The sequence below is a fragment of the Lissotriton helveticus genome, chromosome 4_1, assembly GCF_964261635.1.
Source record: "Lissotriton helveticus chromosome 4_1, aLisHel1.1, whole genome shotgun sequence".
Lineage (NCBI taxonomy): Eukaryota > Metazoa > Chordata > Amphibia > Caudata > Salamandridae > Lissotriton > Lissotriton helveticus.
This window is the reverse complement of record NC_136063.1, coordinates 1,691,817,787-1,691,841,202: the sequence shown is the minus strand read 5'-3', so window position 1 is coordinate 1,691,841,202 and position 23,416 is coordinate 1,691,817,787. Positions and strand designations below refer to the sequence as shown.

At 51.6% G+C, this 23,416-nt stretch overlaps 32 non-coding genes across 32 annotated transcripts; 10 read left to right on the top strand and 22 right to left on the bottom strand.

Moving 5' to 3' along the window:
- Window positions 1–571: 571 nt before the first annotated feature.
- TRNAE-CUC (transfer RNA glutamic acid (anticodon CUC)) lies at window positions 572–643 on the bottom strand. Its single transcript has one exon. It is a non-coding gene; the product is annotated as a tRNA-Glu (tRNA).
- Window positions 644–1,267: 624 nt separating this feature from the next.
- TRNAE-UUC (transfer RNA glutamic acid (anticodon UUC)) lies at window positions 1,268–1,339 on the bottom strand. Its single transcript has one exon. It is a non-coding gene; the product is annotated as a tRNA-Glu (tRNA).
- Window positions 1,340–1,582: 243 nt separating this feature from the next.
- TRNAL-UAA (transfer RNA leucine (anticodon UAA)) lies at window positions 1,583–1,665 on the top strand. Its single transcript has one exon. It is a non-coding gene; the product is annotated as a tRNA-Leu (tRNA).
- A 1,111-nt stretch (window positions 1,666–2,776) lies between these two features.
- On the bottom strand, window positions 2,777–2,848 carry TRNAE-CUC (transfer RNA glutamic acid (anticodon CUC)). Its single transcript has one exon. It is a non-coding gene; the product is annotated as a tRNA-Glu (tRNA).
- Window positions 2,849–3,473: 625 nt separating this feature from the next.
- TRNAE-UUC (transfer RNA glutamic acid (anticodon UUC)) lies at window positions 3,474–3,545 on the bottom strand. Its single transcript has one exon. It is a non-coding gene; the product is annotated as a tRNA-Glu (tRNA).
- A 243-nt stretch (window positions 3,546–3,788) lies between these two features.
- TRNAL-UAA (transfer RNA leucine (anticodon UAA)) lies at window positions 3,789–3,871 on the top strand. Its single transcript has one exon. It is a non-coding gene; the product is annotated as a tRNA-Leu (tRNA).
- Window positions 3,872–4,982: 1,111 nt separating this feature from the next.
- TRNAE-CUC (transfer RNA glutamic acid (anticodon CUC)) lies at window positions 4,983–5,054 on the bottom strand. The gene has a single exon. It is a non-coding gene; the product is annotated as a tRNA-Glu (tRNA).
- Window positions 5,055–5,679: 625 nt separating this feature from the next.
- Window positions 5,680–5,751, bottom strand: TRNAE-UUC (transfer RNA glutamic acid (anticodon UUC)). The gene has a single exon. It is a non-coding gene; the product is annotated as a tRNA-Glu (tRNA).
- Window positions 5,752–5,994: 243 nt separating this feature from the next.
- On the top strand, window positions 5,995–6,077 carry TRNAL-UAA (transfer RNA leucine (anticodon UAA)). The gene has a single exon. It is a non-coding gene; the product is annotated as a tRNA-Leu (tRNA).
- A 1,111-nt stretch (window positions 6,078–7,188) lies between these two features.
- Window positions 7,189–7,260, bottom strand: TRNAE-CUC (transfer RNA glutamic acid (anticodon CUC)). The gene has a single exon. It is a non-coding gene; the product is annotated as a tRNA-Glu (tRNA).
- A 624-nt stretch (window positions 7,261–7,884) lies between these two features.
- On the bottom strand, window positions 7,885–7,956 carry TRNAE-UUC (transfer RNA glutamic acid (anticodon UUC)). Its single transcript has one exon. It is a non-coding gene; the product is annotated as a tRNA-Glu (tRNA).
- A 243-nt stretch (window positions 7,957–8,199) lies between these two features.
- TRNAL-UAA (transfer RNA leucine (anticodon UAA)) lies at window positions 8,200–8,282 on the top strand. The gene has a single exon. It is a non-coding gene; the product is annotated as a tRNA-Leu (tRNA).
- Window positions 8,283–9,393: 1,111 nt separating this feature from the next.
- Window positions 9,394–9,465, bottom strand: TRNAE-CUC (transfer RNA glutamic acid (anticodon CUC)). Its single transcript has one exon. It is a non-coding gene; the product is annotated as a tRNA-Glu (tRNA).
- Window positions 9,466–10,090: 625 nt separating this feature from the next.
- On the bottom strand, window positions 10,091–10,162 carry TRNAE-UUC (transfer RNA glutamic acid (anticodon UUC)). Its single transcript has one exon. It is a non-coding gene; the product is annotated as a tRNA-Glu (tRNA).
- Window positions 10,163–10,405: 243 nt separating this feature from the next.
- Window positions 10,406–10,488, top strand: TRNAL-UAA (transfer RNA leucine (anticodon UAA)). The gene has a single exon. It is a non-coding gene; the product is annotated as a tRNA-Leu (tRNA).
- Window positions 10,489–11,599: 1,111 nt separating this feature from the next.
- Window positions 11,600–11,671, bottom strand: TRNAE-CUC (transfer RNA glutamic acid (anticodon CUC)). The gene has a single exon. It is a non-coding gene; the product is annotated as a tRNA-Glu (tRNA).
- A 624-nt stretch (window positions 11,672–12,295) lies between these two features.
- On the bottom strand, window positions 12,296–12,367 carry TRNAE-UUC (transfer RNA glutamic acid (anticodon UUC)). Its single transcript has one exon. It is a non-coding gene; the product is annotated as a tRNA-Glu (tRNA).
- Window positions 12,368–12,610: 243 nt separating this feature from the next.
- Window positions 12,611–12,693, top strand: TRNAL-UAA (transfer RNA leucine (anticodon UAA)). Its single transcript has one exon. It is a non-coding gene; the product is annotated as a tRNA-Leu (tRNA).
- A 1,111-nt stretch (window positions 12,694–13,804) lies between these two features.
- Window positions 13,805–13,876, bottom strand: TRNAE-CUC (transfer RNA glutamic acid (anticodon CUC)). Its single transcript has one exon. It is a non-coding gene; the product is annotated as a tRNA-Glu (tRNA).
- Window positions 13,877–14,501: 625 nt separating this feature from the next.
- TRNAE-UUC (transfer RNA glutamic acid (anticodon UUC)) lies at window positions 14,502–14,573 on the bottom strand. Its single transcript has one exon. It is a non-coding gene; the product is annotated as a tRNA-Glu (tRNA).
- Window positions 14,574–14,816: 243 nt separating this feature from the next.
- Window positions 14,817–14,899, top strand: TRNAL-UAA (transfer RNA leucine (anticodon UAA)). The gene has a single exon. It is a non-coding gene; the product is annotated as a tRNA-Leu (tRNA).
- A 1,111-nt stretch (window positions 14,900–16,010) lies between these two features.
- TRNAE-CUC (transfer RNA glutamic acid (anticodon CUC)) lies at window positions 16,011–16,082 on the bottom strand. Its single transcript has one exon. It is a non-coding gene; the product is annotated as a tRNA-Glu (tRNA).
- Window positions 16,083–16,706: 624 nt separating this feature from the next.
- TRNAE-UUC (transfer RNA glutamic acid (anticodon UUC)) lies at window positions 16,707–16,778 on the bottom strand. The gene has a single exon. It is a non-coding gene; the product is annotated as a tRNA-Glu (tRNA).
- A 243-nt stretch (window positions 16,779–17,021) lies between these two features.
- TRNAL-UAA (transfer RNA leucine (anticodon UAA)) lies at window positions 17,022–17,104 on the top strand. The gene has a single exon. It is a non-coding gene; the product is annotated as a tRNA-Leu (tRNA).
- A 1,111-nt stretch (window positions 17,105–18,215) lies between these two features.
- On the bottom strand, window positions 18,216–18,287 carry TRNAE-CUC (transfer RNA glutamic acid (anticodon CUC)). The gene has a single exon. It is a non-coding gene; the product is annotated as a tRNA-Glu (tRNA).
- A 625-nt stretch (window positions 18,288–18,912) lies between these two features.
- On the bottom strand, window positions 18,913–18,984 carry TRNAE-UUC (transfer RNA glutamic acid (anticodon UUC)). The gene has a single exon. It is a non-coding gene; the product is annotated as a tRNA-Glu (tRNA).
- Window positions 18,985–19,227: 243 nt separating this feature from the next.
- TRNAL-UAA (transfer RNA leucine (anticodon UAA)) lies at window positions 19,228–19,310 on the top strand. Its single transcript has one exon. It is a non-coding gene; the product is annotated as a tRNA-Leu (tRNA).
- A 1,111-nt stretch (window positions 19,311–20,421) lies between these two features.
- Window positions 20,422–20,493, bottom strand: TRNAE-CUC (transfer RNA glutamic acid (anticodon CUC)). The gene has a single exon. It is a non-coding gene; the product is annotated as a tRNA-Glu (tRNA).
- A 625-nt stretch (window positions 20,494–21,118) lies between these two features.
- On the bottom strand, window positions 21,119–21,190 carry TRNAE-UUC (transfer RNA glutamic acid (anticodon UUC)). The gene has a single exon. It is a non-coding gene; the product is annotated as a tRNA-Glu (tRNA).
- A 243-nt stretch (window positions 21,191–21,433) lies between these two features.
- TRNAL-UAA (transfer RNA leucine (anticodon UAA)) lies at window positions 21,434–21,516 on the top strand. Its single transcript has one exon. It is a non-coding gene; the product is annotated as a tRNA-Leu (tRNA).
- A 1,111-nt stretch (window positions 21,517–22,627) lies between these two features.
- On the bottom strand, window positions 22,628–22,699 carry TRNAE-CUC (transfer RNA glutamic acid (anticodon CUC)). Its single transcript has one exon. It is a non-coding gene; the product is annotated as a tRNA-Glu (tRNA).
- A 625-nt stretch (window positions 22,700–23,324) lies between these two features.
- TRNAE-UUC (transfer RNA glutamic acid (anticodon UUC)) lies at window positions 23,325–23,396 on the bottom strand. The gene has a single exon. It is a non-coding gene; the product is annotated as a tRNA-Glu (tRNA).
- Between the last annotated feature and the right edge of the window lie 20 nt (window positions 23,397–23,416).

Sequence of the window (23,416 nt, the reverse complement as noted above, 5' to 3'; positions counted from 1 at the left end):
TCCCTCACCCTCCATGTTCGAACAGAAGGCACCGTCTGTCCTGAGGGGTGTACCAGACAGGCATCTCTCCAGCCAGGCAGACCCCTGCAGCACCCGTTAAGCTCCAAAGCCTATACATTCCCAAGATGCCACAGGTCAGTATGCAAATCAGACTGCCCTGGCCACACCCTCCCTGTGGCTGGCCTCTGCTTTTTTCCGTACGTGCAGCTCAGTTTTTTCTTACCCAGATCCAGACTTCCATTTTAGCAAAAAGGTGGGTTGCAATGGGTCCAGGATGCCATTTGGAAACAAAGCCTGCAGGCCTGTCAAAGGAGACTTCCTGCCGCACGCCATGTGGTCAGAAGCCTACAAAAGGAATTGCACTTTGGAATACAGGGTCTCACTTGCTCAAGAGCCTTGCACAAGTGACTTTCCTCCCGCTGTGGAAAGCAGCTATAAAGGGACCTTGCAAAAATGATATTTGGAGCTATACTGCGTGATGCTAGGCAAACTGTGAGTCAGAAAGCAACTTCATTTTGAGAAGCCCGCAACCTACGGGAAGGAAAAGTTTTCAAGGGCAGAAGAAGGACTTTTCCCTGACCGGGAATCGAACCCGGGCCGCGGCGGTGAGAGCGCCGAATCCTAACCACTAGACCACCAGGGAGCCCAGTGCCATGCAGCAAAAGTTCATACACTGCTTTCCGAATGACAAAGCTCATGGGGGCTGAAAGCTTATTTTTCTCTACAGCACATATGAATCAGAAATTGAAAAAATCCTCATAATGCCACCCGACTGTCTGTCACTTCCAAGCACAGGCCATCCTCTCCCCCTTGCTACTGAACCGATGAATTCCTGTACAATCGGGATCCACGGGAAAACACAAGAGGGACATCTAGTGGCTGCTGATGGCGCACAGACAGCTGGAACACTTTCTCAACCCTGTCTCGTTATTCAGCTTGCTGGAAGAATACATTGCTCTTAAGCGATTCAAGAGTGCAAGGGAGAAGAGTGCTCCAAAGTAGATGTATGCATCACAGCAGGGGTTTCCAGCAAATTACCTTTCTGGTGAGCTGGTACTGCACTTTACACACACATAGAGCACCAGACTGGGTGGAGGAGTGCGTGCGCATAAAGGTGGCTGAGGGCAATGGGAGCAAAACAACCTGGGGCACAGGGGACCCAGTCCCTTTCCTCCTCTTTCGTTCATGGGTAGGGGTACCTTTTTAAGGACCTTCGTTAAAAAAAGCTACTGGGACAAAACACTCAAATCTATGCTTTAGAGGTATCTTCCCTGACCGGGAATCGAACCCGGGCCACGGCGGTGAAAGCGCCGAATCCTAGCCACTAGACCACCAGGGAGGAGATGCTCTTGTGTGCTTGCCTTGCTCACCCCCTTATTGTGACTAAGCTAACTCCATTATAAAAATTGCCCGTAAAGTCCGAGTGGGAGAAAGTTAGGTGTCACACAGTGTGTTTGTCATAAGCAATTACCTTTAGCCTCCTGCAAAAGCCTTTTAATTCCGCAAACAGCTCTTCCTGGACAGCCGGTGCTGCAGCAGCCAGCAGAAAAAGGGAGTTGAGTAAAGCTTGGCCTTGGGTCTCACCAGGGTGGCCGAGTGGTTAAGGCGTTGGACTTAAGATCCAATGGACGTTTATCCGCATGGGTTCGAGCCCTATTCCTGGTATGGGTTTTCAGCTGCTTTGTAAGAAAGTGCAGATGCTTTTGAAAAGCATTTTCCTGCGCCCTTCCACTGCCCCTCTCCAACAGTCCCCATTCAAGTCTCAGCTGTGGGGTCTGCTGCTATTCTGCTACCAGCATGGATGCTTCCCAAAGCAATGCAGTGCCATCTACGCAGATCCCCTGCTTAGAGAAATACACCTCCTATATCTTTTCCCACTGAAGGGAGCAGGAGGAAGTACTTGCTTCCTGGGGAACATGGGTCTGCCCCTGGAATTTTTTAACCCGGCTCTTGCAGATTTCTCCCCTTTTTTGATTTCACCTACAAGCTCTCCCTTGCCAGAGGAGCAGGATCTGCTGATGCAGGCCCGGCTGGCTCAAACGTGCAAAGGCTTTTCCCCAAACCTCTGGGGGAAAATTGAGGAGAGTTCCCTGCCCCCGCCTCCTCTCGCCTTCCGAACGGGCTTCCAAACGGGCAATGCCCTGACGGGTCACCCACAACCCGTCCTGCCCACAGCCACACCCCTGTATAAGAGGGTGACCCATGTCCCTCACCCTCCATGTTCGAACGGAAGGCACCGTCTGTCCTGAGGGGTGTACCAGACAGGCATCTCTCCAGCCAGGCAGACCCCTGCAGCACCCGTTAAGCTCCAAAGCCTATACATTCCCAAGATGCCACAGGTCAGTATGCAAATCAGACTGCCCTGGCCACACCCTCCCTGTGGCTGGCCTCTGCTTTTTTCCGTACGTGCAGCTCAGTTTTTTCTTACCCAGATCCAGACTTCCATTTTAGCAAAAAGGTGGGTTGCAATGGGTCCAGGATGCCATTTGGAAACAAAGCCTGCAGGCCTGTCAAAGGAGACTTCCTGCCGCACGCCATGTGGTCAGAAGCCTACAAAAGGAATTGCACTTTGGAATACAGGGTCTCACTTGCTCAAGAGCCTTGCACAAGTGACTTTCCTCCCGCTGTGGAAAGCAGCTATAAAGGGACCTTGCGAAAATGATATTTGGAGGTATACTGCGTGATGCTAGGCAAACTGTGAGTCAGAAAGCAACTTCATTTTGAGAAGCCCGCGACCTACGGGAAGGAAAAGTTTTCAAGGGCAGAAGAAGGACTTTTCCCTGACCGGGAATCGAACCTGGGCCACGGCGGTGAGAGCGCCGAATCCTAACCACTAGACCACCAGGGAGCCCAGTGCCATGCAGCAAAAGTTCATACACTGCTTTCCGAATGACAAAGCTCATGGGGGCTGAAAGCTTATTTTTCACTACAGCACATATGAATCAGAAATTGAAAAAATCCTCATAATGCCACCCGACTGTCTGTCACTTCCAAGCACAGGCCATCCTCTCCCCCTTGCTACTGAACCGATGAATTCCTGTACAATCGGGATCCACGGGAAAACACAAGAGGGACACCTAGTGGCTGCTGATGGCGCACAGACAGCTGGAACACTTTCTCAACCCTGTCTCGTTATTCAGCTTGCTGGAAGAATACATTGCTCTTAAGCGATTCAAGAGTGCAAGGGAGAAGAGTGCTCCAAAGTAGATGTATGCATCACAGCAGGGGTTTCCAGCAATTTACCTTTCTGGTGAGCTGGTACTGCACTTTACACACACATAGAGCACCAGACTGGGTGGAGGAGTGCGTGCGCATAAAGGTGGCTGAGGGCAATGGGAGCAAAACAACCTGGGGCACAAGGGACCCAGTCCCTTTCCTCCTCTTTCGTTCATGGGTAGGGGTACCTTTTTAAGGACCTTCGTTTAAAAAAAGCTACTGGGACAAAACACTCAAATCTATGCTTTAGAGGTATCTTCCCTGACCGGGAATCGAAGCCGGGCCGCGGCGGTGAAAGCACCGAATCCTAGCCACTAGACCACCAGGGAGGAGATGCTCTTGTGTGCTTGCCTTGCTCACCCCCTTATTGTGACTAAGCTAACTCCATTATAAAAATTGCCCGTAAAGTCCGAGTGGGAGAAAGTTAGGTGTCACACAGTGTGTTTGTCATAAGCAATTACCTTTAGCCTCCTGCAAAAGCCTTTTAATTCCGCAAACAGCTCTTCCTGGACAGCCGGTGCTGCAGCAGCCAGCAGAAAAAGGGAGTTGAGTAAAGCTTGGCCTTGGGTCTCACCAGGGTGGCCGAGTGGTTAAGGCGTTGGACTTAAGATCCAATGGATGTTTGTCCGCATGGGTTTGAGCCCCATTCCTGGTATGGGTTTTCAGCTGCTTTGTAAGAAAGTGCAGATGCTTTTGAAAAGCATTTTCCTGCGCCCTTCCACTGCCCCTCTCCAACAGTCCCCATTCAAGTCTCAGCTGTGGGGTCTGCTGCTATTCTGCTACCAGCATGGATGCTTCCCAAAGCATTGCAGTGCCATCTACGCAGATCCCCTGCTTAGAGAAATACACCTCCTATATCTTTTCCCACTGAAGGGAGCAGGAGGAAGTACTTGCTTCCTGGGGAACATGGGTCTGCCCCTGGAATTTTTTAACCCGGCTCTTGCAGATTTCTCCCCTTTTTTGATTTCACCTACAAGCTCTCCCTTGCCAGAGGAGCAGGATCTGCTGATGCAGGCCCGGCTGGCTCAAACGTGCAAAGGCTTTTCCCCAAACCTCTGGGGGAAAATTGAGGAGAGTTCCCTGCCCCCGCCTCCTCTCGCCTTCCGAACGGGCTTCCAAACGGGCAATGCCCTGACGGGTCCCCCACAACCCGTCCTGCCCACAGCCACACCCCTGTATAAGAGGGTGACCCATGTCCCTCACCCTCCATGTTCGAACGGAAGGCACCGTCTGTCCTGAGGGGTGTACCAGACAGGCATCTCTCCAGCCAGGCAGACCCCTGCAGCACCCGTTAAGCTCCAAACCCTATACATTCCCAAGATGCCACAGGTCAGTATGCAAATCAGACTGCCCTGGCCACACCCTCCCTGTGGCTGGCCTCTGCTTTTTTCCGTACGTGCAGCTCAGTTTTTTCTTACCCAGATCCAGACTTCCATTTTAGCAAAAAGGTGGGTTGCAATGGGTCCAGGATGCCATTTGGAAACAAAGCCTGCAGGCCTGTCAAAGGAGACTTCCTGCCGCACGCCATGTGGTCAGAAGCCTACAAAAGGAATTGCACTTTGGAATACAGGGTCTCACTTGCTCAAGAGCCTTGCACAAGTGACTTTCCTCCCGCTGTGGAAAGCAGCTATAAAGGGACCTTGCAAAAATGATATTTGGAGCTATACTGCGTGATGCTAGGCAAACTGTGAGTCAGAAAGCAACTTCATTTTGAGAAGCCCGCGACCTACGGGAAGGAAAAGTTTTCAAGGGCAGAAGAAGGACTTTTCCCTGACCGGGAATCGAACCCGGGCCGCGGCGGTGAGAGCGCCGAATCCTAACCACTAGACCACCAGGGAGCTCAGTGCCATGCAGCAAAAGTTCATACACTGCTTTCCGAATGACAAAGCTCATGGGGGCTGAAAGCTTATTTTTCTCTACAGCACATATGAATCAGAAATTGAAAAAATCCTCATAATGCCACCCGACTGTCTGTCACTTCCAAGCACAGGCCATCCTCTCCCCCTTGCTACTGAACCGATGAATTCCTGTACAATCGGGATCCACGGGAAAACACAAGAGGGACACCTAGTGGCTGCTGATGGCGCACAGACAGCTGGAACACTTTCTCAACCCTGTCTCGTTATTCAGCTTGCTGGAAGAATACATTGCTCTTAAGCGATTCAAGAGTGCAAGGGAGAAGAGTGCTCCAAAGTAGATGTATGCATCACAGCAGGGGTTTCCAGCAATTTACCTTTCTGGTGAGCTGGTACTGCACTTTACACACACATAGAGCACCAGACTGGGTGGAGGAGTGCGTGCGCATAAAGGTGGCTGAGGGCAATGGGAGCAAAACAACCTGGGGCACAAGGGACCCAGTCCCTTTCCTCCTCTTTCGTTCATGGGTAGGGGTACCTTTTTAAGGACCTTCGTTTAAAAAAAGCTACTGGGACAAAACACTCAAATCTATGCTTTAGAGGTATCTTCCCTGACCGGGAATCGAAGCCGGGCCACGGCGGTGAAAGCACCGAATCCTAGCCACTAGACCACCAGGGAGGAGATGCTCTTGTGTGCTTGCCTTGCTCACCCCCTTATTGTGACTAAGCTAACTCCATTATAAAAATTGCCCGTAAAGTCCGAGTGGGAGAAAGTTAGGTGTCACACAGTGTGTTTGTCATAAGCAATTACCTTTAGCCTCCTGCAAAAGCCTTTTAATTCCTCAAACAGCTCTTCCTGGACAGCCGGTGCTGCAGCAGCCAGCAGAAAAAGGGAGTTGAGTAAAGCTTGGCCTTGGGTCTCACCAGGGTGGCCGAGTGGTTAAGGCGTTGGACTTAAGATCCAATGGATGTTTGTCCGCATGGGTTCGAGCCCCATTCCTGGTATGGGTTTTCAGCTGCTTTGTAAGAAAGTGCAGATGCTTTTGAAAAGCATTTTCCTGCGCCCTTCCACTGCCCCTCTCCAACAGTCCCCATTCAAGTCTCAGCTGTGGGGTCTGCTGCTATTCTGCTACCAGCATGGATGCTTCCCAAAGCATTGCAGTGCCATCTACGCAGATCCCCTGCTTAGAGAAATACACCTCCTATATCTTTTCCCACTGAAGGGAGCAGGAGGAAGTACTTGCTTCCTGGGGAACATGGGTCTGCCCCTGGAATTTTTTAACCCGGCTCTTGCAGATTTCTCCCCTTTTTTGATTTCACCTACAAGCTCTCCCTTGCCAGAGGAGCAGGATCTGCTGATGCAGGCCCGGCTGGCTCAAACGTGCAAAGGCTTTTCCCCAAACCTCTGGGGGAAAATTGAGGAGAGTTCCCTGCCCCCGCCTCCTCTCGCCTTCCGAACGGGCTTCCAAACGGGCAATGCCCTGACGGGTCCCCCACAACCCGTCCTGCCCACAGCCACACCCCTGTATAAGAGGGTGACCCATGTCCCTCACCCTCCATGTTCGAACGGAAGGCACCGTCTGTCCTGAGGGGTGTACCAGACAGGCATCTCTCCAGCCAGGCAGACCCCTGCAGCACCCGTTAAGCTCCAAAGCCTATACATTCCCAAGATGCCACAGGTCAGTATGCAAATCAGACTGCCCTGGCCACACCCTCCCTGTGGCTGGCCTCTGCTTTTTTCCGTACGTGCAGCTCAGTTTTTTCTTACCCAGATCCAGACTTCCATTTTAGCAAAAAGGTGGGTTGCAATGGGTCCAGGATGCCATTTGGAAACAAAGCCTGCAGGCCTGTCAAAAGAGACTTCCTGCCGCACGCCATGTGGTCAGAAGCCTACAAAAGGAATTGCACTTTGGAATACAGGGTCTCACTTGCTCAAGAGCCTTGCACAAGTGACTTTCCTCCCGCTGTGGAAAGCAGCTATAAAGGGACCTTGCGAAAATGATATTTGGAGCTATACTGCGTGATGCTAGGCAAACTGTGAGTCAGAAAGCAACTTCATTTTGAGAAGCCCGCGACCTACGGGAAGGAAAAGTTTTCAAGGACAGAAGAAGGACTTTTCCCTGACCGGGAATCGAACCCGGGCCGCGGCGGTGAGAGCGCCGAATCCTAACCACTAGACCACCAGGGAGCCCAGTGCCATGCAGCAAAAGTTCATACACTGCTTTCCGAATGACAAAGCTCATGGGGGCTGAAAGCTTATTTTTCTCTACAGCACATATGAATCAGAAATTGAAAAAATCCTCATAATGCCACCCGACTGTCTGTCACTTCCAAGCACAGGCCATCCTCTCCCCCTTGCTACTGAACCGATGAATTCCTGTACAATCGGGATCCACGGGAAAACACAAGAGGGACATCTAGTGGCTGCTGATGGCGCACAGACAGCTGGAACACTTTCTCAACCCTGTCTCGTTATTCAGCTTGCTGGAAGAATACATTGCTCTTAAGCGATTCAAGAGTGCAAGGGAGAAGAGTGCTCCAAAGTAGATGTATGCATCACAGCAGGGGTTTCCAGCAATTTACCTTTCTGGTGAGCTGGTACTGCACTTTACACACACATAGAGCACCAGACTGGGTGGAGGAGTGCGTGCGCATAAAGGTGGCTGAGGGCAATGGGAGCAAAACAACCTGGGGCACAGGGGACCCAGTCCCTTTCCTCCTCTTTCGTTCATGGGTAGGGGTACCTTTTTAAGGACCTTCGTTAAAAAAAGCTACTGGGACAAAACACTCAAATCTATGCTTTAGAGGTGTCTTCCCTGACCGGGAATCGAACCCGGGCCGCGGCGGTGAAAGCGCCGAATCCTAGCCACTAGACCACCAGGGAGGAGATGCTCTTGTGTGCTTGCCTTGCTCACCCCCTTATTGTGACTAAGCTAACTCCATTATAAAAATTGCCCGTAAAGTCCGAGTGGGAGAAAGTTAGGTGTCACACAGTGTGTTTGTCATAAGCAATTACCTTTAGCCTCCTGCAAAAGCCTTTTAATTCCGCAAACAGCTCTTCCTGGACAGCCGGTGCTGCAGCAGCCAGCAGAAAAAGGGAGTTGAGTAAAGCTTGGCCTTGGGTCTCACCAGGTTGGCCGAGTGGTTAAGGCGTTGGACTTAAGATCCAATGGACGTTTGTCCGCATGGGTTCGAGCCCCATTCCTGGTATGGGTTTTCAGCTGCTTTGTAAGAAAGTGCAGATGCTTTTGAAAAGCATTTTCCTGCGCCCTTCCACTGCCCCTCTCCAACAGTCCCCATTCAAGTCTCAGCTGTGGGGTCTGCTGCTATTCTGCTACCAGCATGGATGCTTCCCAAAGCAATGCAGTGCCATCTACGCAGATCCCCTGCTTAGAGAAATACACCTCCTATATCTTTTCCCACTGAAGGGAGCAGGAGGAAGTACTTGCTTCCTGGGGAACATGGGTCTGCCCCTGGAATTTTTTAACCCGGCTCTTGCAGATTTCTCCCCTTTTTTGATTTCACCTACAAGCTCTCCCTTGCCAGAGGAGCAGGATCTGCTGATGCAGGCCCGGCTGGCTCAAACGTGCAAAGGCTTTTCCCCAAACCTCTGGGGGAAAATTGAGGAGAGTTCCCTGCCCCCGCCTCCTCTCGCCTTCCGAACGGGCTTCCAAACGGGCAATGCCCTGACGGGTCCCCCACAACCCGTCCTGCCCACAGCCACACCCCTGTATAAGAGGGTGACCCATGTCCCTCACCCTCCATGTTTGAACGGAAGGCACCGTCTGTCCTGAGGGGTGTACCAGACAGGCATCTCTCCAGCCAGGCAGACCCCTGCAGCACCCGTTAAGCTCCAAAGCCTATACATTCCCAAGATGCCACAGGTCAGTATGCAAATCAGACTGCCCTGGCCACACCCTCCCTGTGGCTGGCCTCTGCTTTTTTCCGTACGTGCAGCTCAGTTTTTTCTTACCCAGATCCAGACTTCCATTTTAGCAAAAAGGTGGGTTGCAATGGGTCCAGGATGCCATTTGGAAACAAAGCCTGCAGGCCTGTCAAAGGAGACTTCCTGCCGCACGCCATGTGGTCAGAAGCCTACAAAAGGAATTGCACTTTGGAATACAGGGTCTCACTTGCTCAAGAGCCTTGCACAAGTGACTTTCCTCCCGCTGTGGAAAGCAGCTATAAAGGGACCTTGCAAAAATGATATTTGGAGCTATACTGCGTGATGCTAGGCAAACTGTGAGTCAGAAAGCAACTTCATTTTGAGAAGCCCGCAACCTACGGGAAGGAAAAGTTTTCAAGGGCAGAAGAAGGACTTTTCCCTGACCGGGAATCGAACCCGGGCCGCGGCGGTGAGAGCGCCGAATCCTAACCACTAGACCACCAGGGAGCCCAGTGCCATGCAGCAAAAGTTCATACACTGCTTTCCGAATGACAAAGCTCATGGGGGCTGAAAGCTTATTTTTCACTACAGCACATATGAATCAGAAATTGAAAAAATCCTCATAATGCCACCCGACTGTCTGTCACTTCCAAGCACAGGCCATCCTCTCCCCCTTGCTACTGAACCGATGAATTCCTGTACAATCGGGATCCACGGGAAAACACAAGAGGGACACCTAGTGGCTGCTGATGGCGCACAGACAGCTGGAACACTTTCTCAACCCTGTCTCGTTATTCAGCTTGCTGGAAGAATACATTGCTCTTAAGCGATTCAAGAGTGCAAGGGAGAAGAGTGCTCCAAAGTAGATGTATGCATCACAGCAGGGGTTTCCAGCAATTTACCTTTCTGGTGAGCTGGTACTGCACTTTACACACACATAGAGCACCAGACTGGGTGGAGGAGTGCGTGCGCATAAAGGTGGCTGAGGGCAATGGGAGCAAAACAACCTGGGGCACAAGGGACCCAGTCCCTTTCCTCCTCTTTCGTTCATGGGTAGGGGTACCTTTTTAAGGACCTTCGTTTAAAAAAAGCTACTGGGACAAAACACTCAAATCTATGCTTTAGAGGTATCTTCCCTGACCGGGAATCGAAGCCGGGCCGCGGCGGTGAAAGCACCGAATCCTAGCCACTAGACCACCAGGGAGGAGATGCTCTTGTGTGCTTGCCTTGCTCACCCCCTTATTGTGACTAAGCTAACTCCATTATAAAAATTGCCCGTAAAGTCCGAGTGGGAGAAAGTTAGGTGTCACACAGTGTGTTTGTCATAAGCAATTACCTTTAGCCTCCTGCAAAAGCCTTTTAATTCCGCAAACAGCTCTTCCTGGACAGCCGGTGCTGCAGCAGCCAGCAGAAAAAGGGAGTTGAGTAAAGCTTGGCCTTGGGTCTCACCAGGGTGGCCGAGTGGTTAAGGCGTTGGACTTAAGATCCAATGGATGTTTGTCCGCATGGGTTCGAGCCCCATTCCTGGTATGGGTTTTCAGCTGCTTTGTAAGAAAGTGCAGATGCTTTTGAAAAGCATTTTCCTGCGCCCTTCCACTGCCCCTCTCCAACAGTCCCCATTCAAGTCTCAGCTGTGGGGTCTGCTGCTATTCTGCTACCAGCATGGATGCTTCCCAAAGCATTGCAGTGCCATCTACGCAGATCCCCTGCTTAGAGAAATACACCTCCTATATCTTTTCCCACTGAAGGGAGCAGGAGGAAGTACTTGCTTCCTGGGGAACATGGGTCTGCCCCTGGAATTTTTTAACCCGGCTCTTGCAGATTTCTCCCCTTTTTTGATTTCACCTACAAGCTCTCCCTTGCCAGAGGAGCAGGATCTGCTGATGCAGGCCCGGCTGGCTCAAACGTGCAAAGGCTTTTCCCCAAACCTCTGGGGGAAAATTGAGGAGAGTTCCCTGCCCCCGCCTCCTCTCGCCTTCCGAACGGGCTTCCAAACGGGCAATGCCCTGACGGGTCCCCCACAACCCGTCCTGCCCACAGCCACACCCCTGTATAAGAGGGTGACCCATGTCCCTCACCCTCCATGTTCGAACGGAAGGCACCGTCTGTCCTGAGGGGTGTACCAGACAGGCATCTCTCCAGCCAGGCAGACCCCTGCAGCACCCGTTAAGCTCCAAAGCCTATACATTCCCAAGATGCCACAGGTCAGTATGCAAATCAGACTGCCCTGGCCACACCCTCCCTGTGGCTGGCCTCTGCTTTTTTCCGTACGTGCAGCTCAGTTTTTTCTTACCCAGATCCAGACTTCCATTTTAGCAAAAAGGTGGGTTGCAATGGGTCCAGGATGCCATTTGGAAACAAAGCCTGCAGGCCTGTCAAAGGAGACTTCCTGCCGCACGCCATGTGGTCAGAAGCCTACAAAAGGAATTGCACTTTGGAATACAGGGTCTCACTTGCTCAAGAGCCTTGCACAAGTGACTTTCCTCCCGCTGTGGAAAGCAGCTATAAAGGGACCTTGCAAAAATGATATTTGGAGCTATACTGCGTGATGCTAGGCAAACTGTGAGTCAGAAAGCAACTTCATTTTGAGAAGCCCGCGACCTACGGGAAGGAAAAGTTTTCAAGGGCAGAAGAAGGACTTTTCCCTGACCGGGAATCGAACCCAGGCCGCGGCGGTGAGAGCGCCGAATCCTAACCACTAGACCACCAGGGAGCCCAGTGCCATGCAGCAAAAGTTCATACACTGCTTTCCGAATGACAAAGCTCATGGGGGCTGAAAGCTTATTTTTCTCTACAGCACATATGAATCAGAAATTGAAAAAATCCTCATAATGCCACCCGACTGTCTGTCACTTCCAAGCACAGGCCATCCTCTCCCCCTTGCTACTGAACCGATGAATTCCTGTACAATCGGGATCCGCGGGAAAACACAAGAGGGACATCTAGTGGCTGCTGATGGCGCACAGACAGCTGGAACACTTTCTCAACCCTGTCTCGTTATTCAGCTTGCTGGAAGAATACATTGCTCTTAAGCGATTCAAGAGTGCAAGGGAGAAGAGTGCTCCAAAGTAGATGTATGCATCACAGCAGGGGTTTCCAGCAATTTACCTTTCTGGTGAGCTGGTACTGCACTTTACACACACATAGAGCACCAGACTGGGTGGAGGAGTGCGTGCGCATAAAGGTGGCTGAGGGCAATGGGAGCAAAACAACCTGGGGCACAGGGGACCCAGTCCCTTTCCTCCTCTTTCGTTCATGGGTAGGGGTACCTTTTTAAGGACCTTCGTTAAAAAAAGCTACTGGGACAAAACACTCAAATCTATGCTTTAGAGGTATCTTCCCTGACCGGGAATCGAACCCGGGCCGCGGCGGTGAAAGCACCGAATCCTAGCCACTAGACCACCAGGGAGGAGATGCTCTTGTGTGCTTGCCTTGCTCACCCCCTTATTGTGACTAAGCTAACTCCATTATAAAAATTGCCCGTAAAGTCCGAGTGGGAGAAAGTTAGGTGTCACACAGTGTGTTTGTCATAAGCAATTACCTTTAGCCTCCTGCAAAAGCCTTTTAATTCCGCAAACAGCTCTTCCTGGACAGCCGGTGCTGCAGCAGCCAGCAGAAAAAGGGAGTTGAGTAAAGCTTGGCCTTGGGTCTCACCAGGGTGGCCGAGTGGTTAAGGCATTGGACTTAAGTTCCAATGGACGTTTATCCGCATGGGTTCGAGCCCTATTCCTGGTATGGGTTTTCAGCTGCTTTGTAAGAAAGTGCAGATGCTTTTGAAAAGCATTTTCCTGCGCCCTTCCACTGCCCCTCTCCAACAGTCCCCATTCAAGTCTCAGCTGTGGGGTCTGCTGCTATTCTGCTACCAGCATGGATGCTTCCCAAAGCAATGCAGTGCCATCTACGCAGATCCCCTGCTTAGAGAAATACACCTCCTATATCTTTTCCCACTGAAGGGAGCAGGAGGAAGTACTTGCTTCCTGGGGAACATGGGTCTGCCCCTGGAATTTTTTAACCCGGCTCTTGCAGATTTCTCCCCTTTTTTGATTTCACCTACAAGCTCTCCCTTGCCAGAGGAGCAGGATCTGCTGATGCAGGCCCGGCTGGCTCAAACGTGCAAAGGCTTTTCCCCAAACCTCTGGGGGAAAATTGAGGAGAGTTCCCTGCCCCCGCCTCCTCTCGCCTTCCGAACGGGCTTCCAAACGGGCAATGCCCTGACGGGTCACCCACAACCCGTCCTGCCCACAGCCACACCCCTGTATAAGAGGGTGACCCATGTCCCTCACCCTCCATGTTCGAACGGAAGGCACCGTCTGTCCTGAGGGGTGTACCAGACAGGCATCTCTCCAGCCAGGCAGACCCCTGTAGCACCCGTTAAGCTCCAAAGCCTATACATTCCCAAGATGCCACAGGTCAGTATGCAAATCAGACTGCCCTGGCCACACCCTCCCTGTGGCTGGCCTCTGCTTTTTTCCGTACGTGCAGCTCAGTTTTTTCTTACCCAGATCCAGACTTCCATTTTAGCAAAAAGGTGGGTTGCAATGGGTCCAGGATGCCATTTGGAAACAAAGCCTGCAGGCCTGTCAAAGGAGACTTCCTGCCGCACGCCATGTGGTCAGAAGCCTACAAAAGGAATTGCACTTTGGAATACAGGGTCTCACTTGCTCAAGAGCCTTGCACAAGTGACTTTCCTCCCGCTGTGGAAAGCAGCTATAAAGGGATCTTGCGAAAATGATATTTGGAGCTATACTGCGTGATGCTAGGCAAACTGTGAGTCAGAAAGCAACTTCATTTTGAGAAGCCCGCGACCTACGGGAAGGAAAAGTTTTCAAGGGCAGAAGAAGGACTTTTCCCTGACCGGGAATCGAACCTGGGCCACGGCGGTGAGAGCGCCGAATCCTAACCACTAGACCACCAGGGAGCCCAGTGCCATGCAGCAAAAGTTCATACACTGCTTTCCGAATGACAAAGCTCATGGGGGCTGAAAGCTTATTTTTCACTACAGCACATATGAATCAGAAATTGAAAAAATCCTCATAATGCCACCCGACTGTCTGTCACTTCCAAGCACAGGCCATCCTCTCCCCCTTGCTACTGAACCGATGAATTCCTGTACAATCGGGATCCACGGGAAAACACAAGAGGGACACCTAGTGGCTGCTGATGGCGCACAGACAGCTGGAACACTTTCTCAACCCTGTCTCGTTATTCAGCTTGCTGGAAGAATACATTGCTCTTAAGCGATTCAAGAGTGCAAGGGAGAAGAGTGCTCCAAAGTAGATGTATGCATCACAGCAGGGGTTTCCAGCAATTTACCTTTCTGGTGAGCTGGTACTGCACTTTACACACACATAGAGCACCAGACTGGGTGGAGGAGTGCGTGCGCATAAAGGTGGCTGAGGGCAATGGGAGCAAAACAACCTGGGGCACAAGGGACCCAGTCCCTTTCCTCCTCTTTCGTTCATGGGTAGGGGTACCTTTTTAAGGACCTTCGTTTAAAAAAAGCTACTGGGACAAAACACTCAAATCTATGCTTTAGAGGTATCTTCCCTGACCGGGAATCGAAGCCGGGCCGCGGCGGTGAAAGCACCGAATCCTAGCCACTAGACCACCAGGGAGGAGATGCTCTTGTGTGCTTGCCTTGCTCACCCCCTTATTGTGACTAAGCTAACTCCATTATAAAAATTGCCCGTAAAGTCCGAGTGGGAGAAAGTTAGGTGTCACACAGTGTGTTTGTCATAAGCAATTACCTTTAGCCTCCTGCAAAAGCCTTTTAATTCCGCAAACAGCTCTTCCTGGACAGCCGGTGCTGCAGCAGCCAGCAGAAAAAGGGAGTTGAGTAAAGCTTGGCCTTGGGTCTCACCAGGGTGGCCGAGTGGTTAAGGCGTTGGACTTAAGATCCAATGGATGTTTGTCCGCATGGGTTCGAGCCCCATTCCTGGTATGGGTTTTCAGCTGCTTTGTAAGAAAGTGCAGATGCTTTTGAAAAGCATTTTCCTGCGCCCTTCCACTGCCCCTCTCCAACAGTCCCCATTCAAGTCTCAGCTGTGGGGTCTGCTGCTATTCTGCTACCAGCATGGATGCTTCCCAAAGCATTGCAGTGCCATCTACGCAGATCCCCTGCTTAGAGAAATACACCTCCTATATCTTTTCCCACTGAAGGGAGCAGGAGGAAGTACTTGCTTCCTGGGGAACATGGGTCTGCCCCTGGAATTTTTTAACCCGGCTCTTGCAGATTTCTCCCCTTTTTTGATTTCACCTACAAGCTCTCCCTTGCCAGAGGAGCAGGATCTGCTGATGCAGGCCCGGCTGGCTCAAACGTGCAAAGGCTTTTCCCCAAACCTCTGGGGGAAAATTGAGGAGAGTTCCCTGCCCCCGCCTCCTCTCGCCTTCCGAACGGGCTTCCAAACGGGCAATGCCCTGACGGGTCCCCCACAACCCGTCCTGCCCCCAGCCACACCCCTGTATAAGAGGGTGACCCATGTCCCTCACCCTCCATGTTCGAACGGAAGGCACCGTCTGTCCTGAGGGGTGTACCAGACAGGCATCTCTCCAGCCAGGCAGACCCCTGCAGCACCCGTTAAGCTCCAAAGCCTATACATTCCCAAGATGCCACAGGTCAGTATGCAAATCAGACTGCCCTGGCCACACCCTCCCTGTGGCTGGCCTCTGCTTTTTTCCGTACGTGCAGCTCAGTTTTTTCTTACCCAGATCCAGACTTCCATTTTAGCAAAAAGGTGGGTTGCAATGGGTCCAGGATGCCATTTGGAAACAAAGCCTGCAGGCCTGTCAAAAGAGACTTCCTGCCGCACGCCATGTGGTCAGAAGCCTACAAAAGGAATTGCACTTTGGAATACAGGGTCTCACTTGCTCAAGAGCCTTGCACAAGTGACTTTCCTCCCGCTGTGGAAAGCAGCTATAAAGGGACCTTGCGAAAATGATATTTGGAGCTATACTGCGTGATGCTAGGCAAACTGTGAGTCAGAAAGCAACTTCATTTTGAGAAGCCCGCGACCTACGGGAAGGAAAAGTTTTCAAGGACAGAAGAAGGACTTTTCCCTGACCGGGAATCGAACCCGGGCCGCGGCGGTGAGAGCGCCGAATCCTAACCACTAGACCACCAGGGAGCCCAGTGCCATGCAGCAAAAGTTCATACACTGCTTTCCGAATGACAAAGCTCATGGGGGCTGAAAGCTTATTTTTCTCTACAGCACATATGAATCAGAAATTGAAAAAATCCTCATAATGCCACCCGACTGTCTGTCACTTCCAAGCACAGGCCATCCTCTCCCCCTTGCTACTGAACCGATGAATTCCTGTACAATCGGGATCCACGGGAAAACACAAGAGGGACATCTAGTGGCTGCTGATGGCGCACAGACAGCTGGAACACTTTCTCAACCCTGTCTCGTTATTCAGCTTGCTGGAAGAATACATTGCTCTTAAGCGATTCAAGAGTGCAAGGGAGAAGAGTGCTCCAAAGTAGATGTATGCATCACAGCAGGGGTTTCCAGCAATTTACCTTTCTGGTGAGCTGGTACTGCACTTTACACACACATAGAGCACCAGTCTGGGTGGAGGAGTGCGTGCGCATAAAGGTGGCTGAGGGCAATGGGAGCAAAACAACCTGGGGCACAGGGGACCCAGTCCCTTTCCTCCTCTTTCGTTCATGGGTAGGGGTACCTTTTTAAGGACCTTCGTTAAAAAAAGCTACTGGGACAAAACACTCAAATCTATGCTTTAGAGGTGTCTTCCCTGACCGGGAATCGAACCCGGGCCGCGGCGGTGAAAGCGCCGAATCCTAGCCACTAGACCACCAGGGAGGAGATGCTCTTGTGTGCTTGCCTTGCTCACCCCCTTATTGTGACTAAGCTAACTCCATTATAAAAATTGCCCGTAAAGTCCGAGTGGGAGAAAGTTAGGTGTCACACAGTGTGTTTGTCATAAGCAATTACCTTTAGCCTCCTGCAAAAGCCTTTTAATTCCGCAAACAGCTCTTCCTGGACAGCCGGTGCTGCAGCAGCCAGCAGAAAAAGGGAGTTGAGTAAAGCTTGGCCTTGGGTCTCACCAGGTTGGCCGAGTGGTTAAGGCGTTGGACTTAAGATCCAATGGACGTTTGTCCGCATGGGTTCGAGCCCCATTCCTGGTATGGGTTTTCAGCTGCTTTGTAAGAAAGTGCAGATGCTTTTGAAAAGCATTTTCCTGCGCCCTTCCACTGCCCCTCTCCAACAGTCCCCATTCAAGTCTCAGCTGTGGGGTCTGCTGCTATTCTGCTACCAGCATGGATGCTTCCCAAAGCAATGCAGTGCCATCTACGCAGATCCCCTGCTTAGAGAAATACACCTCCTATATCTTTTCCCACTGAAGGGAGCAGGAGGAAGTACTTGCTTCCTGGGGAACATGGGTCTGCCCCTGGAATTTTTTAACCCGGCTCTTGCAGATTTCTCCCCTTTTTTGATTTCACCTACAAGCTCTCCCTTGCCAGAGGAGCAGGATCTGCTGATGCAGGCCCGGCTGGCTCAAACGTGCAAAGGCTTTTCCCCAAACCTCTGGGGGAAAATTGAGGAGAGTTCCCTGCCCCCGCCTCCTCTCGCCTTCCGAACGGGCTTCCAAACGGGCAATGCCCTGACGGGTCCCCCACAACCCGTCCTGCCCACAGCCACACCCCTGTATAAGAGGGTGACCCATGTCCCTCACCCTCCATGTTCGAACGGAAGGCACCGTCTGTCCTGAGGGGTGTACCAGACAGGCATCTCTCCAGCCAGGCAGACCCCTGCAGCACCCGTTAAGCTCCAAAGCCTATACATTCCCAAGATGCCACAGGTCAGTATGCAAATCAGACTGCCCTGGCCACACCCTCCCTGTGGCTGGCCTCTGCTTTTTTCCGTACGTGCAGCTCAGTTTTTTCTTACCCAGATCCAGACTTCCATTTTAGCAAAAAGGTGGGTTGCAATGGGTCCAGGATGCCATTTGGAAACAAAGCCTGCAGGCCTGTCAAAGGAGACTTCCTGCCGCACGCCATGTGGTCAGAAGCCTACAAAAGGAATTGCACTTTGGAATACAGGGTCTCACTTGCTCAAGAGCCTTGCACAAGTGACTTTCCTCCCGCTGTGGAAAGCAGCTATAAAGGGACCTTGCGAAAATGATATTTGGAGCTATACTGCGTGATGCTAGGCAAACTGTGAGTCAGAAAGCAACTTCATTTTGAGAAGCCCGCGACCTACGGGAAGGAAAAGTTTTCAAGGGCAGAAGAAGGACTTTTCCCTGACCGGGAATCGAACCCGGGCCGCGGCGGTGAGAGCGCCGAATCCTAATCACTAGACCACCAGGGAGCCCAGTGCCATGCAGCAAAAGTTCATACACTGCTTTCCGAATGACAAAGCTCATGGGGGCTGAAAGCTTATTTTTCTCTACAGCACATATGAATCAGAAATTGAAAAAATCCTCATAATGCCACCCGACTGTCTGTCACTTCCAAGCACAGGCCATCCTCTCCCCCTTGCTACTGAACCGATGAATTCCTGTACAATCGGGATCCACGGGAAAACACAAGAGGGACACCTAGTGGCTGCTGATGGCGCACAGACAGCTGGAACACTTTCTCAACCCTGTCTCGTTATTCAGCTTGCTGGAAGAATACATTGCTCTTAAGCGATTCAAGAGTGCAAGGGAGAAGAGTGCTCCAAAGTAGATGTATGCATCACAGCAGGGGTTTCCAGCAATTTACCTTTCTGGTGAGCTGGTACTGCACTTTACACACACATAGAGCACCAGACTGGGTGGAGGAGTGCGTGCGCATAAAGGTGGCTGAGGGCAATGGGAGCAAAACAACCTGGGGCACAAGGGACCCAGTCCCTTTCCTCCTCTTTCGTTCATGGGTAGGGGTACCTTTTTAAGGACCTTCGTTTAAAAAAAGCTACTGGGACAAAACACTCAAATCTATGCTTTAGAGGTATCTTCCCTGACCGGGAATCGAACCCGGGCCGCGGCGGTGAAAGCGCCGAATCCTAGCCACTAGACCACCAGGGAGGAGATGCTCTTGTGTGCTTGCCTTGCTCACCCCCTTATTGTGACTAAGCTAACTCCAATATAAAAATTGCCCGTAAAGTCCGAGTGGGAGAAAGTTAGGTGTCACACAGTGTGTTTGTCATAAGCAATTACCTTCAGCCTCCTGCAAAAGCCTTTTAATTCCGCAAACAGCTCTTGCTGGACAGCCGGTGCTGCAGCAGCCAGCAGAAAAAGGGAGTTGAGTAAAGCTGGACCTTGGGTCTCACCAGGGTGGCCGAGTGGTTAAGGCGTTGGACTTAAGATCCAATGGATGTTTGTCCGCATGGGTTCGAGCCCCATTCCTGGTATGGGTTTTCAGCTGCTTTGTAAGAAAGTGCAGATGCTTTTGAAAAGCATTTTCCTGCGCCCTTCCACTGCCCCTCTCCAACAGTCCCCATTCAAGTCTCAGCTGTGGGGTCTGCTGCTATTCTGCTACCAGCATGGATGCTTCCCAAAGCAATGCAATGCCATCTACGCAGATCCCCTGCTTAGAGAAATACACCTCCTATATCTTTTCCCACTAAAGGGAGCAGGAGGAAGTACTTGCTTCCTGGGGAACATGGGTCTGCCCCTGGAATTTTTTAACCCGGCTCTTGCAGATTTCTCCCCTTTTTTGATTTCACCTACAAGCTCTCCCTTGCCAGAGGAGCAGGATCTGCTGATGCAGGCCCGGCTGGCTCAAACGTGCAAAGGCTTTTCCCCAAACCTCTGGGGGAAAATTGAGGAGAGTTCCCTGCCCCCGCCTCCTCTCGCCTTCCGAAAGGGCTTCCAAACGGGCAATGCCCTGACGGGTCCCCCACAACCCGTCCTGCCCACAGCCACACCCCTGTATAAGAGGGTGACCCATGTCCCTCACCCTCCATGTTCGAACGGAAGGCACCGTCTGTCCTGAGGGGTGTACCAGACAGGCATCTCTCCAGCCAGGCAGACCCCTGCAGCACCCGTTAAGCTCCAAAGCCTATACATTCCCAAGATGCCACAGGTCAGTATGCAAATCAGACTGCCCTGGCCACACCCTCCCTGTGGCTGGCCTCTGCTTTTTTCCGTACGTGCAGCTCAGTTTTTTCTTACCCAGATCCAGACTTCCATTTTAGCAAAAAGGTGGGTTGCAATGGGTCCAGGATGCCATTTGGAAACAAAGCCTGCAGGCCTGTCAAAGGAGACTTCCTGCCGCACGCCATGTGGTCAGAAGCCTACAAAAGGAATTGCACTTTGGAATACAGGGTCTCACTTGCTCAAGAGCCTTGCACAAGTGACTTTCCTCCCGCTGTGGAAAGCAGCTATAAAGGGACCTTGCGAAAATGATATTTGGAGCTATACTGCGTGATGCTAGGCAAACTGTGAGTCAGAAAGCAACTTCATTTTGAGAAGCCCGCGACCTACGGGAAGGAAAAGTTTTCAAGGGCAGAAGAAGGACTTTTCCCTGACCGGGAATCGAACCCGGGCCGCGGCGGTGAGAGCGCCGAATCCTAACCACTAGACCACCAGGGAGCCCAGTGCCATGCAGCAAAAGTTCATACACTGCTTTCCGAATGACAAAGCTCATGGGGGCTGAAAGCTTATTTTTCACTACAGCACATATGAATCAGAAATTGAAAAAATCCTCATAATGCCACCCGACTGTCTGTCACTTCCAAGCACAGGCCATCCTCTCCCCCTTGCTACAGAACCGATGAATTCCTGTACAATCGGGATCCACGGGAAAACACAAGAGGGACACCTAGTGGCTGCTGATGGCGCACAGACAGCTGGAACACTTTCTCAACCCTGTCTCGTTATTCAGCTTGCTGGAAGAATACATTGCTCTTAAGCGATTCAAGAGTGCAAGGGAGAAGAGTGCTCCAAAGTAGATGTATGCATCACAGCAGGGGTTTCCAGCAATTTACCTTTCTGGTGAGCTGCTACTGCACTTTACACACACATAGAGCACCAGACTGGGTGGAGGAGTGCGTGCGCATAAAGGTGGCTGAGGGCAATGGGAGCAAAACAACCTGGGGCACAAGGGACCCAGTCCCTTTCCTCCTCTTTCGTTCATGGGTAGGGGTACCTTTTTAAGGACCTTCGTTTAAAAAAAGCTACTGGGACAAAACACTCAAATCTATGCTTTAGAGGTATCTTCCCTGACCGGGAATCGAACCCGGGCCGCGGCGGTGAAAGCGCCGAATCCTAGCCACTAGACCACCAGGGAGGAGATGCTCTTGTGTGCTTGCCTTGCTCACCCCCTTATTGTGACTGAGCTAACTCCATTATAAAAATTGCCCGTAAAGTCCGAGTGGGAGAAAGTTAGGTGTCACACAGTGTGTTTGTCATAAGCAATTACCTTTAGCCTCCTGCAAAAGCCTTTTAATTCCGCAAACAGCTCTTCCTGGACAGCCGGTGCTGCAGCAGCCAGCAGAAAAAGGGAGTTGAGTAAAGCTTGGCCTTGGGTCTCACCAGGGTGGCCGAGTGGTTAAGGCGTTGGACTTAAGATCCAATGGATGTTTGTCCGCATGGGTTCGAGCCCCATTCCTGGTATGGGTTTTCAGCTGCTTTGTAAGAAAGTGCAGATGCTTTTGAAAAGCATTTTCCTGCGCCCTTCCACTGCCCCTCTCCAACAGTCCCCATTCAAGTCTCAGCTGTGGGGTCTGCTGCTATTCTGCTACCAGCATGGATGCTTCCCAAAGCATTGCAGTGCCATCTACGCAGATCCCCTGCTTAGAGAAATACACCTCCTATATCTTTTCCCACTGAAGGGAGCAGGAGGAAGTACTTGCTTCCTGGGGAACATGGGTCTGCCCCTGGAATTTTTTAACCCGGCTCTTGCAGATTTCTCCCATTTTTTGATTTCACCTACAAGCTCTCCCTTGCCAGAGGAGCAGGATCTGCTGATGCAGGCCCGGCTGGCTCAAACGTGCAAAGGCTTTTCCCCAAACCTCTGGGGGAAAATTGAGGAGAGTTCCCTGCCCCCGCCTCCTCTCGCCTTCCGAACGGGCTTCCAAACGGGCAATGCCCTGACGGGTCCCCCACAACCCGTCCTGCCCACAGCCACACCCCTGTATAAGAGGGTGACCCATGTCCCTCACCCTCCATGTTCGAACGGAAGGCACCGTCTGTCCTGAGGGGTGTACCAGACAGGCATCTCTCCAGCCAGGCAGACCCCTGCAGCACCCGTTAAGCTCCAAAGCCTATACATTCCCAAGATGCCACAGGTCAGTATGCAAATCAGACTGCCCTGGCCACACCCTCCCTGTGGCTGGCCTCTGCTTTTTTCCGTACGTGCAGCTCAGTTTTTTCTTACCCAGATCCAGACTTCCATTTTAGCAAAAAGGTGGGTTGCAATGGGTCCAGGATGCCATTTGGAAACAAAGCCTGCAGGCCTGTCAAAGGAGACTTCCTGCCGCACGCCATGTGGTCAGAAGCCTACAAAAGGAATTGCACTTTGGAATACAGGGTCTCACTTGCTCAAGAGCCTTGCACAAGTGACTTTCCTCCCGCTGTGGAAAGCAGCTATAAAGGGACCTTGCGAAAATGATATTTGGAGCTATACTGCGTGATGCTAGGCAAACTGTGAGTCAGAAAGCAACTTCATTTTGAGAAGCCCGCGACCTACGGGAAGGAAAAGTTTTCAAGGGCAGAAGAAGGACTTTTCCCTGACCGGGAATCGAACCCGGGCCGCAGCGGTGAGAGCGCCGAATCCTAACCACTAGACCACCAGGGAGCCCAGTGCCATGCAGCAAAAGTTCATACACTGCTTTCCGAATGACAAAGCTCATGGGGGCTGAAAGCTTATTTTTCACTACAGCACATATGAATCAGAAATTGAAAAAATCCTCATAATGCCACCCGACTGTCTGTCACTTCCAAGCACAGGCCATCCTCTCCCCCTTGCTACTGAACCGATGAATTCCTGTACAATCGGGATCCACGGGAAAACACAAGAGGGACACCTAGTGGCTGCTGATGGCGCACAGACAGCTGGAACACTTTCTCAACCCTGTCTCGTTATTCAGCTTGCTGGAAGAATACATTGCTCTTAAGCGATTCAAGAGTGCAAGGGAGAAGAGTGCTCCAAAGTAGATGTATGCATCACAGCAGGGGTTTCCAGCAATTTACCTTTCTGGTGAGCTGGTACTGCACTTTACACACACATAGAGCCCCAGACTGGGTGGAGGAGTGCGTGCGCATAAAGGTGGCTGAGGGCAATGGGAGCAAAACAACCTGGGGCACAAGGGACCCAGTCCCTTTCCTCCTCTTTCGTTCATGGGTAGGGGTACCTTTTTAAGGACCTTCGTTTAAAAAAAGCTACTGGGACAAAACACTCAAATCTATGCTTTAGAGGTATCTTCCCTGACCGGGAATCGAACCCGGGCCGCGGCGGTGAAAACGCCGAATCCTAGCCACTAGACCACCAGGGAGGAGATGCTCTTGTGTGCTT